The sequence below is a fragment of the Varanus komodoensis genome, unplaced genomic scaffold (genome assembly GCF_004798865.1).
Source record: "Varanus komodoensis strain SLA01 unplaced genomic scaffold, ASM479886v1 scaffold1, whole genome shotgun sequence".
Lineage (NCBI taxonomy): Eukaryota > Metazoa > Chordata > Lepidosauria > Squamata > Varanidae > Varanus > Varanus komodoensis.
The window spans coordinates 74,515,212-74,529,608 of record NW_025335268.1 but is presented as its reverse complement, the minus strand read 5'-3'; the positions used below and the strand labels follow the sequence as shown (position 1 = coordinate 74,529,608).

The window sequence follows — 14,397 nt, the reverse complement described above, 5'->3', positions numbered from 1 at the left end:
CCGCCGCCCTCCTGCTCCGCGTCCCAGGCGCCGCAGCCGCCTCGGCTGGCCGGCGACGGCGGCGACGGCGGCGGCGCGGGCGGGCCGCTCGGCGAGGCCCTGGTCAGCCCCGACGGGACCGTCACGGAGGCGCCCCGCACTGTCAAGAAGGTAGCGCGGCGCGGCGCGGCGGGGCGGGGCGGGGGGACCCTCGGGCCCCGGGCGCCCCTCCCACGGGCATAGGCGCCCCCCGCGGCCCCCAGGAGCCGCCCGCGAAATGCGGCTCCTGCTGCTCCCCGGCGCGCGGGCCTCGGGAAGCGCGAGCCCCTGCCCACGTGCAGAGCGCGCCCCTGGCCGTGGGCGCCCCCCGCGCCCTGGCCGGCGAGCCTCGGAGCTGGGCTGCGCCGGGGGGGGGGGCCCTGCCCTGCCCTGCCCTGCCCGCCCCCGCCAGCCTCCGCTCTTCTGAATCGGGGTTCCCCTCCGCGGTGCGCGCTGGCAGGCTCGGCCGGGGGCGGGGGGGGCGACATCGGGGGGGGCAGCGGGGAAGGGGGCGCGCTGTGGAGCGGGTCGCAGGGGGCGGCGCAGCCCCACCGCCCCGCGTGCTGCAGGCCGGAGCGTGGCCCGGAGCGGCGCCCGGGTGGCATCGCGGGGTGGCCCCCGCACCCGCGGGGCGCCAGGTTGGGGCCGGCCGCTGTTCCGAGCGACGGCTTTGAGCCACTGCCCCGCAGCCCCCCACGGGGGAGCGAGGCTTGCTGCCCGCGGGCCTGGGCCCCGTCCTACCTGTGATATGGGAGAAAGGGGGCATGTCTGGGAATCCTGGAGCCCTTGCCCCCTGCTTCTCTCGTCTTTGCGATTCCGTCTTCCCGGTTCTTCTACCTGGAGCATCTCTGCTCGAAAGAGCAGCTTTTGTTATGCAAGTGATGCGGTTCTTTTAGCTGAGATGTTCTTGACCCTGTAACTGCCCTCAAAATTTCCAGGAAAAGAGTTTTTCATAGGACTGGAATTCTTAGGCTATAGTCACTTAATCTTGCAGCTTACTTTCCCGTTAGATCATTTCAGAGCAACTGAAATCCTTAATCTATCATTTATCTTCTCCCAGTATGTCTGTCCTGTTGAAACTTTTTGGCTGTCCGTGCACAGAGAATTCTTCTTCTTACCTATCTGTAATTTTCTATTAGCAGAAAAGTGAACAAGTTGTTTGCATTTGAGTTTGGCCAGTCTTGTCCCTTCTTGTCGATTTCAGGGTATGTAGTAGGTCTGTATTCAGTTGGCTTGTAACCATTTTTCTCCCTCTGCATTTCCTAGGGTGTGTTTTAGTCGACTGCTTATGATTTCAGTTATTCTTCAAATCCAGCAGAAAAGATTGGCAGCTGCGTGGATTTAGTACAGAAACATTCAGGCAACAGAAGTAACATAATATCTTGATTAGGACCAACTGGCGGTTGCAGAGGAATTTTTGAGCTTCAGAAAGCTTTCCCTGAGTTCAGATGTTAAACAGCCTAAAAAGCAGAAGGGAGGGGCAGAAGCGAAAGGGAAAATGCTGCTGGTAGAGCACATTCAGAGCAGGGAAGGGCAACTCTGTGGGGTACGGGGGGGGGGGCCTGCTCTGCCTCATTGCTCACCTGGTGCGGCTCCCCTGCCTCCCTCCCACTGGACCTGCCACCCAAATTTGTTGGCAGGCTGGCAGCAACGTTGTGGCAGAAGTGCCCCTTTTTGTTGGGGCTCGTGGTCTCTGCAAAATGGCCAGAAAGTGGCGGGGGGGCTGCGTGTTACCCACCCAACGGAAAGACGCAATTTCTCTACGTTCGGGTTTCATGTTGAACTTGCAGCCTGGAGAAGTCAGATGACTAGTGCAGCAGTCATAACCTTTGGTTAGTCCTGATAAAAATGCGATGCGCCTGCTGCTGTTCTTCGAATGCTGATCACGCGCACTTCAGATGGAGAGGAGCAGAGCGCAGGCCCCGGGGCAGGGGAAGGGCCATGGTCTCTGGGTCCACACAGTTCCTGTAGCAACAGATAAAACACTCAGGAAGAGTCCACTGGTCCTGCTCACGCCTGTCTAATGCCTGGTGTGGTACAAAGGTTGCTCTCTCATCCTGACTTGCCATGCGGAACGATTAGGAAATCGCTCGCTTTTGGAGGTCGGCATTTCACCGTCCGTTTTCCTGTATCAACACCTGGCAATTGAATCGAGTGGATTCGTGCGGTGGGAGCTCTGAACTAGGAGCAGGGAGTTTTTCTCGCTGCAGCAGCGTCAGGGTGGCTGGAAAGGGTCATTCTTGTGTCTCTTGTGTAGGGTCCGCAAATCTAGTCAAGGCAGTTTAGGAGAAATACAAGCATAAATTCCTGAAATTGCTAATTGGCGTTCCCCAAAAATGTTTTTGGCTTGAACCAGTCAAGGGCACACAAAGCTTGCTTGACTAATGCACCTTTTGCATTTAAGCCTAGTAAGTAAAACTATTTTAATCGCCAAAAGCCTGTTTTTAGAAGAAAACTGAGTGTGCTTTGCTATAAGCCAGTTCTTTGTGACATCCCAAGAAGCTGGAAAGAGCCAGTCAGCCTTGGAAAGGCAGGAGGACTGGGTGCTGTTTCTCCAGAAGGCTGAGTGGCCCCGAAGGACGGCTTCCTTGAGGCCTCAGAGCGGCCGTTGGGAACGGGTCTTGCTGCATCAGACTCGGGTTGGTAGCTGTCTTGGCTTTTGCTGTTTTTTGGCTAAATATTTCTTCATTTCTATGAAGAAATGCCAATATGTGAACTAACCCCCTTTTTAAAATAACAGCAGTTTTGAAACTTTTAACCTTTATATTATTTTTGCCGTTTTACTTACTTTTAATTGGCCTCTGGCTTTTACTTTTTTATGCTGCTCTCAGATAAGTGTGTGTTTTGATTTAATTGTGGGTATAACTGCTATTATGTAATCTGCTTCAAAAGGGTTACATAATAACCCTCTAAAAGATAGCCTATAAACTAGTGTGTAAGTTTTTTTAAGCCTTTAAGGAAGGGAGAGATTTTGGTTAGCAAAATGAAAATAACTCCGACAAGCTGATAACTCCGACCAGTTCAGGAAAAATCTTTATTTGCAACTTAATGTTTCGGTTAGAGATAGTGGAGTTGCTGATCCTTATATAGCAAACACTGCCCGCCCCCCCCCATGGATAAGAGGGAGGTAGTGCCATGAGGTTTCTGTTGTAGCAGTACTTCTTTTTTTCTGGAAAAAGCCAAAACACTCCCAAAGCCACCCAGTGATGACCAGCGGCCATGGAACGTCGATCGTTGGGTTAAGAAGCAGAACGGCCAGGCAAACTGGAACGGGGTAGAGGAAATCCCTGTTGGCCAGCTGGCCAGAGCCTTGAACAGGAATATTTCCGCTGAAGTAGTTTGTTGTGAGTCCCGCTTAGCCTGTCAATGGAACTATATTCCTTTACTTATTTGTAAGCAAGTGTGTCTGGTGTCTGGGTCGATAACTGCTGACTTCGGCCCTCCAGGGCCTTGGTATCCGGTCATCTGCCCAAGCTGAGGCTAAGCGCTTGCCCACAAGCCTTTCCGTTCTCAGGAGACAATGATGTGAAGGAATAAAGTTTAACCTGCCTGTGTTTCTTCAATGGGGCCTTTGGGTTAGTACTTCTTTTGTTTCAGGGCTGGCACCAAACTAAAGTTGGGATAAAGGCTTCTTGAGCCTTGGAATGCAGTAATTATATAGTGTCTGAATGTTGATATCTCCTCCTCCTCAAAGGTAAAACCCGGAGATGTAAAGTTATGATTTAAAGGCTGCTTTTTTGAAACGCGGATTGCTGTATCTGCAAATAGGCATGTCCAAGTTTAGCTCATCCTTCAGAACCCTTGGCTGCTTGTAGTTCGAAGTCAAGAGCTTATCAATAAACGTGGTGCTAACGCTTGTAAAGGCTGGGTTGCAGATGGAGTTGTTCAGGACGAGTGGATATGTTCCCTGTGCTTTTCCCTTCTGTCAGAAGCACTGGGCAGCTTGGAACATATTGCTACAACCGGATGTCTGTCTACTTGTCTGCCGAATTGGAACATGTGTTACTTTTCGCAAAAGGCTTGTGCTTATCTCTCGCTCTTAAGCTCTGTTCCCCAAGAGAAGGGAAGACAGATCTGTCAGAAGCTAAGGCTGCAAGCCCTGTACACCCTTACCCAGGAGTAAGAACTGCGTGGGGCTTAGTTCGCAGTAGACATGCGTCGGGGTGCCCTGTTAATAGCCAAAGTCTGCCTCTTGGCCCTAGGTGATGCGTGACTTGGGCTTCTCCTCCCTCCTTTTAAGCCTTTTCTGTGAGTGGGCCGCTGTCGCATTTCTGCTTCATTTGTGATGGGATAGTCAAGGGGCCACCCCAGCTGACGTGGGGTCCCAGCTCTTCAGCCTTGGAGAAGCACTCCCTGGTCAGGGCCAGGCCTCTGTATGCAGAGCACTGTATTCAGTGCAGTTCTCTCTGCCGGCTGCAGCGTTGAGGTCACAAGACTAAGCTCAGAGCCAGCACCGGGGGGGGGGGGGGGGCGGGAAGAGATGAGCAAGGCACCACTGCCCTGTGAGGAATCCTCGTGGTCCTGCTGACTCCTTTCCCCATGACCTGCTGTGAAAGACTCGGTGGCTGAAGCTGGCTGGCTGGGTGCTTTGGGAAGTGGGAGGAAAGCCGAGGCGCCCCCTCCGCCACCCTGTGCTGGCTGCCCACCTTCCTCCGAGCACGGAGGGCTCAGCTGCCCCCTGGCGTGGCAGCCTGAGTCACTCGTGGCTGCAGAGTGAGGCTTGCCTGCTGGATCTCTGCGCGAGATGCTGCCCTGGGGTCCCTTTGCACATCCATGCAGGGCAGGAGGGCAATTAACTCTCACCCAGAATGGTTCATGCGCATGAATGTATCTTACCTGAACTTTATATGTGCCGAAGTAATTAGCAGTCTGGGAAAGAGTGGTCTCGGGCCTTTGCGTGGATTCTGCCCCGATGGCCACAGCCCTGGCCTGGGAAGTCAAATGGGTTCTTTTCTTCCTTTGTGGCTGTGGTCAAAATATCTTTTGAAATGGGAACCAAATTAGCCATACACCGGATGGGAGCTTTTCTGTAGCTGGAGTAACACTACTGCTGGTTTAGCTATTAAGCTGCTCAAACAAAGCTAAAGAAGAAGGTCAGATGCATGGATCTCATGCAACACAGAGCATCCCATCAATTAAAATGAGAGCCTGATGCCACCTTAAGCTGTGGGTGAGCAAATGGTTGCAGGGATGGTAAAAGTGCTCCTAATTACTTGCCTAATTGAGTCTTGACACTGTGTCTGGATTATAGAGGTGCTGCAAATGACTGATTTGGAAAAATACTCTTGGTTGCTCAGGCGCTGTGGTGTGCATTGCAGATGCCCAGAAATTCACTTCCTTCAGCTTTTGACCATGCAGGCCATGGCTACTCATTCTCATTCTCATCTGTAGCAAATCCATTTTATATCATGTTAATGAATGTTTCCTCTCAGACTGATTTCCATGCTCTGCCTCACAAGTACGGCTATAAGAGGGAAAACCATTCGTTCCAGCATTCACGAACCCTCTCCTTTTGTATATATGCTATTTATTTTTAGGAAACCGCCTCTGACGCATCTGCAGCTGAGTTCAAACACTGGGAAAACAGTAGCTTGGCTTCTGTGTTGCACTAGCAGGAACACGAACGCTTTCAAGAGGAGTGAAAGCATATGGATGAGAAATTAATCCTGAATCTGGGAAGCGTCGGCAATGACATGCGCACCAGCGGCTTCCGCACGCCTCGCAGTCCTGTTTGGATTAATGTATGTAAGTTCGGCTGGATGGGCAGGGAAGTGCCTGCCCGTTGGGTCCTGCCCACTTACTGCTGCCTGCTCTGAGCCAGGGCACTTCCTGGGCGCCCTGGCGCTCCCACGATGAAACAGTAAGATGGGGGCAGGAAATTCGTGGGCTCCAGGCTGTCCAAATTCATAACAAGACTATTTCTGTTGCTGTGTGGACATTTGATGCCCCTTTGCTAATGGACGTTAGGAAGCACACGGAATTAAAGCTTGTGTTGAAGACTCAGTTCTTTTGAGTCAAAGGTTCTTTCAGTGCAGGACCAGGAGCAGGATCGAGGCACTTGGGTTCTGTAGATTCCTCAGGATTACAGAAAATTGGGAATCAGTATCTTTTTTCAGCCTGTTACTTATGCTTGCTGCAGTTCAACTGATGGTTTCTCTTCATAAGACCTTCCGTCAGCCATTTGTAGTTTCCCTCTTATGAATAAGGCACTGCAGCTGTCAAAAGATCAACTTCGTTGGGTCAGGCCAATTACCTTTGTAAGCTCGTATCCTGTCTTCATTGTTGTCCCACTATATAAACAGGAGGAGCGATATTAAGCTGTCCGGTGTGATAAAGTGGGCTGCTGTTTCTCAGTAGTCGGTGACTGGGGACAAGTGCCACGGAAAGGATCTCTGTTGTGAGGCTGCCTTTGTTCATAGCTGATGTTTGTACCTTGCCTGGCTTATCAGCAGATTAGACTCTGGAATGTGGATGTCTGTGGGGTTACTGGAAAGACAGTGGCCTTTTGTCCGTGCATATCCCCCCTCCCCCCCAAAAAATATTCTGGCAGTTGACTGCAGAGAGAAATGTTGGCTCGGGAAAGAAATCTGGTCAGAAGTAATTTAAGAGAGCGCTAAGCAGAATCCACGGCATTGCATGCAACTTGGGAAGGCTACTTTGGGGTTTCTTGACGTTTATGGCAGAAGGTTGAAGCTGCGAGGAGAAATTTATAGTCATTCTTTGTTTGAGCGAAAATGAGTCTGTACAAACACTTGGCACATGCTTTGCCTCTGTGCCAGACCGGGTGAGCGAGGGGAGCGGCCAGCCTTCGATTTTGTGGAGCATCAGCTCCGTGTGGTCCAAAGTAGGAAGGGCCCCAGCGGAGGAGGGGAAGAGGAGGGCAGGAGAGGGGCGCTGGGTAGTCCGGGGGCTCCTCCTAGGTACTCAGGAGGACGTACTTGGGTGCTTTTGTCCTGATTTTACTTAGATGAAACTGAAGGCTGCCAGGAGCTGCGGTAGTAAATGGTCAGGCTGAAACCGCAGCCAGGTGTGCCAAGAGCAGAAGGTGCTGTTCAGCCGCACATACCTGCATGAGAATGTTTGGTGGGTCAGCCGTCTTAGGTTGCGGGGGGGGGGGGGAGAAAAACAGTAAACTTTAAGGAGACTGAAGAAATCTCCCCCCCATCCCATGCTTACTGAAGCTTGAGGTATGCAGTTCCTTTTCCTAGAATTTGCACTCCCTGGTTTGGCTTGAGGCTTTCAGGTCCTAGTGTGAGTTTGGAAATAATGCCATTAAAAGTTTCCTGCAAGTGCCTATACTCTTTCTTCATTCCAAGTAGGAATGTCTTCACTGCCTGGAGCCACTTCTTACTTTCCACAGATGACTGGGTAACTGGCTGCACACACGTCTTTGAGCACTCCTTGCTTTTTGGACTTAGGTTGAGGTACATGCAGAGTAACCTAAAATCGTAGTCAAAGCTCCCCCTCTCCAACCTAATCCAGCAGCACCCATTTTCAAAGGCCTGCCTAAAGAGTGTTTGGACTTGTGAATGAAATGCATGGATGGGATCGAGGCGTGGGATGCATTGTTCCATTTCTAGCCTGTCTTTTTCCTGCAAGGAGCACAAGCCAGCTCATGCAGTCTTCCTCGCCATTTATCCTCACAGCATCCTGTGGGGCGGGTTTAGCCTGGTAGCCGGTGGCTGGCCCAGAGAGCGCCATGATCGAGTGGAGATGAGAACCTGCGTCTCCTGGATCTCTGACCGCTGAGCCACACTCGCTCTCGGACGACCCACAGGGAGGTTGTAGGCAAGACATTTGGAAGGCCCTGCGTTGCCAGCGCCCCTCCTTGAGCACCCCTCTCTTTCTCTGTCACAGGGGTCCATAGTGCAGGCTTGCTTTCTCTTCTCCCCTCTGTGCTGCCCTTGGGTTGTTGCCTCCCCACGCTTCCGCTTTCTCCAGGGTCCGTGTGCTGGGAGAATATGGGATTCGCCTGAATAAGCCATGTGGGTGGGTGGCAGAAATGCCGGCAGCCCCAGTCCGTGCCCCTTAATCCAGGTATGGAGGGGGCCTTGCAGTGGCAGTGACCCAGGCACTTCCAGTGGGCCTGGATAAGCCGCCCGGGCTGCGGTGGTGGGTGGCATTCGCTTCAGGGACGTGGCTGGTCGCTCGGCCTCATGTTGTGCAGGCCTGTTTGAAGGCTTCGGGCGCAGCACTGGCGACCTGGAGTAGGAAGACCATCTGAAGCTGGAGTGGTGAGTTCCAAGCAGCCACGTCAGGAAAGTCATCAAAACAGATGATGCTTGTCCAAACTGGCAAAGTCGTTTCTCTTTCCCCCTTTGAAGTCTTCATAATATTTGAGAATGCCTGTAATCCAGCTTTTAAGTAGCTGCAGTGTTTAGTCAAGAACACAGAGAAATCTTGTTTTTCTTTGAAGCAAGCTGGAGCATTGTATCCATAAAGCAGATTGTTAAGATAATGGTTAACTGGCGTGCCAAAAGAAATAGGAGAACCATTGGAACCCAGTTCCTTCAGAAATGTTGCCTGGTCAGCAGTTTGGTTCTGCTGTTGGAAAGCAGTGCCATCATTTTCATTTGTTTGAGATGCTGTTTCTTGACTGCATTTCAGCCGTAAGCCGGGGATCCCAAAGCAGGACGCTGGCCCCTGCCCTGGCGTTCAGAGGAGGCATTTTGCTGTTCATTTAAGGTAAAGTGTTTATAAATAGCATTTTAGGAATCATGTTCCGTCCCTTTCCTTTAAGAGGATATCAGGAGTGGACTGATTAAGAAACATGGGGGCCCTCCATCATTGTAGAAACGGTGCCAGATGATAAGGCATGCCTGGTGTGCTCCCCCTTGCTTGTGTGCCCCGAAATCTGTCTTCTGTCGAGCAGCGATATGCTGCGCTGTGCTCCGGGCTAAAAGTCACAGAGACCTCTTGGCCGAAGAGCAGAACAGGGGGGATGCCAAGTCCTTCAGGCGAGAACACAGTGATACTAGGGGCGCATTTATAGATTTCAGCACAAAGTTCAGCTTATTTGTTTGGTGTTTGTCTGGAGTATGCTCACCATTCCTTCAATTAAAGCATAAAAATGTTTTAATAAATAAAATAAATAAAAAAATTGGGGGCCTGCAAAACAAGATCGAAGTGTGCCCAAGCTCGCAGCCAAGCAGGGGTGGTGTCTCTGCTTCCTGCGCTCTGTTTCCAGCGACATCGTAATCAGTCCTGGGAGTGATGAGGCCGAGAACAGCCATGTGTGGGTTTTTGAGGCAGGAGCGATGGCACGGCGTTGCGCACGCTGGCCCAGAAGCATTCAGTGGATTCGCACAGCATTGTGACATACGTTTGGAGCTGCAAGAAGCCACCTGAGACATGGAGCGGCATCCTTGCGCCCTTCGCTAGCGGAGCAGGTGCTGGTTCTGGCCTGTGAGGAAGCCCTCTGCATCTTCCATGGGAAGGATGTGTGTGCTGGGGCCAGTGAGGTGCCTTCCAGGCAACGGGGCTCTGCGTGGGTTGTCCCCGCTTTGCCCTTCGTCCTCCGGCCAGGGTCCCAGGGGATTTGACAGCTAAAGCCGTCTTGTCTACTTAAGGGGACAGAATCATGAGTCCTCTTTAGCTCACTGCAGCTTTCCCCCCACCTTCCTCTCGCCTGTTAGAGATCACCTTTCACAGTTGGATCTGGAATGACAGCCAGTGACACCCCCCACCCCGTGCCCAAGGAGCACATTGAAGGAACTGCCATTGGTTTGCCACATCTCCCCCTTTCTAAGCACAAGAAATTTGTGCAAGTGCTTAAAAAAGGTGGAGGGGGTGTCCAGCAGAGGGACCCCTTCTCGGTCAGATCCGCAAAACGTTTTGGTTGTACATGATTTCCCGCAGCATCTTCACACATCCCCACCTTTTGTCAAGACTCTAGATCAGGGGTCCTCAAACTTTTCGAACGGGGGCCAGTTGACAGGTGTCACTGGTGGCCACGGGCCGCCAAGGCGGTGCACGCGTGCGCACACGAGGCGAGGTGGAGACGGGGGGGGGAGGGCGGCGCAGGGGGAGGCGCCGGCTTGCTTGCGAGGGGATCATTTTCTCCAAGTGTTTCCAAAACGACCTGCTCTTGAGCAAGCCGCGCGCACGCCCAGCGAGTGCAAACCCTGTGGGGCAGGCAGGCTGGATCTGGCCCACAGCCCTTGGTTTGAGGACCCATGCTCTAGATCAGGGGTGGGCAATTAATTTGCCTATAGGGCCACATGAGAAACTTCGACAGTTGTTAAGGGCCGGACCAATACACTTACAGCTCTGCTCAATATATATTTCTATAAAACAGTAAATGAAACATTACAATGATACCATGAAAATGTGGAGCACAGAACAACACTATTTAATGAATATTTACAAAAGCTTTAACATTACATGAAAAGCAATAAATTCAATTTTACTTATATAGCGCAAATTTACAACATATGTAATCTCCCAGCGCTTAACATAGTAAGCATCTATATTACGACGATACATATTTGCATTGACTTTTAATTTGCCCGTGACCTCCTGCGGGCCAGTCAGGGTCAGCCATCGGGCCAGATGTGGCCCGTGGGCCGTACGATGCCCAGGTCTGCTCTAGATGCTTGGGAAAGCGGAACAGCGCAAGCTGCCCCTTTTATAGGGACATGGAGTTTTGACATGGAGCTAGCTAACTGCCAAAACTCAGGCTTTGCCCGAAAGCAAGGTTTTTGATGGGGCTTCCTAGAGATTTTTGACACGGACATAAACGTGTATATACATGCAAAGCTCCACGCACCCATTATTGGCATGGCTTACACTTTTCTCTTATGGAATAGCTTGCTCACCACTGCCTTGTACCCACAGGAAGTTAATTTGGACTGGAAACATCCTTCATTTTTAGTGTTTAAGTTGCTGATATTTCCACTTTGTAGTCTTCCACTCCGTGCTTAAATATTCTCTCTCATCAGAAGGAAAACACTCGGTCGTGCTCGCCCTAGAATCACGACGCAGTGCAATCAAGATGTGTTTGAACAATTTCCAGGGGCTTTTATATGCCCGGTTATTCGCATTCGTCTCGATGCAAAGAAGAATTATAAGCTCCTGGGAGCATTTCTTTCAGCTTATCGGCAGCAATTCAGAATTAACAGTTGCTTGACCTCGTCAGAATGGTGATCCAGGAAGAACACGGGGCGGGGGGGGGGGGGGGGAAGCAGGAATCTTACGGCCGACCAATGGCAGGGATCGCCTGGATTAAAATGCAGTATTAGCATGCTTTTAAAACATTGCTTGTATCTATACTTTACCGCATAGGGTGATGCATATAGATATACATATAGAAAAGGAATGATGCTAGCGAGCGGGTGACCCATGTGCAAGCAGATTGTTTGAGAACTGCACGGTTTTTCCCTCGCAGGTGCTAATCTCTTATTTCAGTGCTTAGCGAGATGCAAATCAGGCCTGCACTGCCACTCAGCTTCGTTACTTGATGCTGCTGGGTTTTCTTGCCTCAGGGATGAGGGCAAGGACTGCCCCACGTTCCAAACAGCCTGGGCCTCTAACTCGGCTTTGAACAGGTGCCAGGCACGGGGAAATCTGAAGCCCTGGCCCAGCTCCCTTTCCGGCTGGGCTGAGAAGCCTTTGTCCACCTTTACGTTGTCCCTCCAGTCCCAGCCTCTTTTGCAAGAGCAGCTTTTGCCTGCAGGAACTGGATCTCCTTCCTCCTTCCTCAAGGAGGAATTGGGTTGCTTGGTGCTGGAGTTGAGGGCAGCAGTCAAGCGCCAGGCCAAATCTGGTTACCTGTGCTTAAATGATACCTTAAGGAACTCCTTTTTCCCTATTTGCCCTCCCACCCCCTGAGATTGACAGCAGAAGCCCTCCCCCGGGCACCCTCTGTGAAAGAAGTTAGGAGGGTGAGTACCCAGAGGAGGGCCTTCTCTGTGGTGGCGCCCCGACTGTGGAATGCGCTCCCCAGAGAGGTCCGCCTGGCGCCGTCGTCATGTTTTTTGGCACCAGGTTAAGACCTTTTTATTTAATCAATATTTGAATACGTTTTAATATTGAATTTTAATATTGTATTTGCAGCCAGAGTGGGTGGTCAATTGATTTATGCTGTTAGCCATCCAGAGACGCTGGTAATTGGACGGCATACAAATTTAATGAATGAATGCATGTAAGGGCAATAATGAGTTAGGGGCAGCACGTGAGGACGGCTCACATCTCCTTAACTAGTTCAGGAGCATTAGGAGAAGGTCGCTGATTAAGTAAGAGTTAAATGTTCACTGTAAACGGATGGCAATAAGGTTTTAGTTGCGAAAGGTGGGTATTAAGGCAGGCGAGCATGACCCGAGTGGGATCCAGAGCAGGGGAGAGGTGCGTGGCTCAAATGCCCTAAATTAACTACTGTGGCAGCTGGGTTTTGTGTTTGTGTGGCCTGTCAGAGCACACATTGCACCTGAATGCTTACCGTCTGCTGCAATTTAGCAAAAAGATATGCTCATACAGTAGGAGGTTTTTGGTATTTATAGAGAATCGTGGCAACTTAATGGCTTTAAAAGGAGACTGGGAAAATCTTTGGATGGGAAGGCTGTTAACCACCATGAGCCGGGTTGGCTCCCTCCTACCTCCTTTACCTGCCTGTGTACACCAGTTGGTAAGGAGTTTGGGCAGGTGGAGGTTTGCACCCATCCTGTGGGAGGGATCCTGTGGCCAGAAGGTTTGCCACCATGGAACAAATGCTGCACTGGATGGACCTCTGGCCGCTACCCCACACTGGCTCTCACCAGTTGCTTTTCTTCCCTGTAAAAAGTGTCCCGCTAACCATGATCTTGGTTGTGAATGCACGGTGGGAACCTAGGAGTGTTCAGGAGCTAAACGAGGTTACAAAAATCCTAAACCAGCGATCTGTTGGAGGGTTGTTTATGTTGTGATGGGCTGCAGTGATTGTGCACGCTGGACCATAAGATGCTCTCCCATCGGGCTACATGTGGCGTCAGATACCAGTTTTGGTAGAAAATGCACTATTGATCTCTTAACTCCATATGCCAAGATATTGTTCAATATAGGAAAGGCATCTAATTTCCCAAAGTTAATGTAGAACTGATTGGGTATCAGATGGTTTTCTTTTTTGAAGAAAAGAGAAACCAGAGGCACAGGCTGAATAAATGTCAAGGACAGTCTGTAGCGTTCTTGTCCACCTGACCCCTTCAGGTAGGCCCAAAGCACACGGTTGCAGAAACAGACACCACGGTAAGAAGGCGACCCAGACAAGAGCATGGTCTTCCTACATTTTCCTCCGCGATGTTTGCGGAAGCCTGGGCTTCCTTAAAGAGACCTGATCCGGACCACGAGAGATGGGCAGTTTGGAAGGCGAAGCTGGGACTGTGAGTGGAATGTAAAGGCAACCTTGGGTACCATAACAGTTGAAACAGCCCCCACCCCCGAAAGGGGGGTATTCTGGTTTCTCTCTGCACGCCCTGTTGCCTGCTTTTATCTGCCTGCACCTTTGCAACCGCAACAAGATGTCACGTAATCAGTTGCGACCCCCACACACAAGCTGGCAGGGGAACTTACAAAAACCCCCCTGCTGAGCTGAATTGGCAACAGCGATGGCATGCCGATCTGTCGAAACCAAAAAATGTATATCTGTGGAAACCAAAAAATGTGTGTACTGCTTGAAATTTGAAAGCTGTAGTTGAGTCTTATGCATACGTTTGACTTTCTTAAGAATACAGTATTGAATAGGAATATTTGTGTTCGGTGCTTTGGCAGTTAGAAGAAAGCAGAAAATAGGCGCTCGCCTGCCTTCTGGCATTGGGACCCATTCAGTGTTTGGCCCAGGAGAGTGAATGGAATGATTTGGATCACTCAAGAACATGGTAGCACTTGAAGTGTACAAGGATGGCAGTTGTGGTGGGGGGACAAGTGCCACAAGGCGGGATTTGGCAAGGGCTAATAAAATACCAGGATTTCATCAGCAAGGGTTACATGGATGGTTTCAGTTGGATTGTGAAAGGGATTAAAAAAAGATTCTTTCTTTGATTGGAGCATAAAGTTCTAACATTGACTATCTTACCAGAAAGTAATCAGTTGATATTCCGCACAATAGCTGGAATTCTGGGGCAAAAGGATGGCGGGTGCTTGCTTTTCTTGTTGGCGTGTAGGTGTTGACTCCTTGTTGATGTATCGGAGGACTATTTGCCCATGTTTTACATTTGCTGATAGTTAAATCTTACGAGAAATCAAAAGGTGGTGATAGCTTAGCTAGAGCAAAATCCGCAAAGTGCTTTCTTGGAACATGGCTAGGTCTGGTGGCCTCTATAGACATTAGAGGACTGTTTTATTTATTTATTTGGAATTTTTGTATGCCGTCCCATTCGCATAAGCCTTGGGTCAGCTTCCAACATAATA

General features: G+C 50.7%; 1 protein-coding gene across 1 annotated transcript in view; it reads left to right on the top strand.

Moving 5' to 3' along the window:
- Nucleotides 1–14: 14 nt before the first annotated feature.
- AHCYL2 (adenosylhomocysteinase like 2) overlaps nucleotides 15–14,397 on the top strand; it is an 89,570-nt gene continuing 75,187 nt past the window's right edge. Inside the window, exon 1 of the mRNA XM_044429330.1 lies at nucleotides 15–150. The gene's annotated coding sequence lies outside the window, so the exon portion shown is untranslated. The remainder of the gene's footprint in view (nucleotides 151–14,397) is intronic.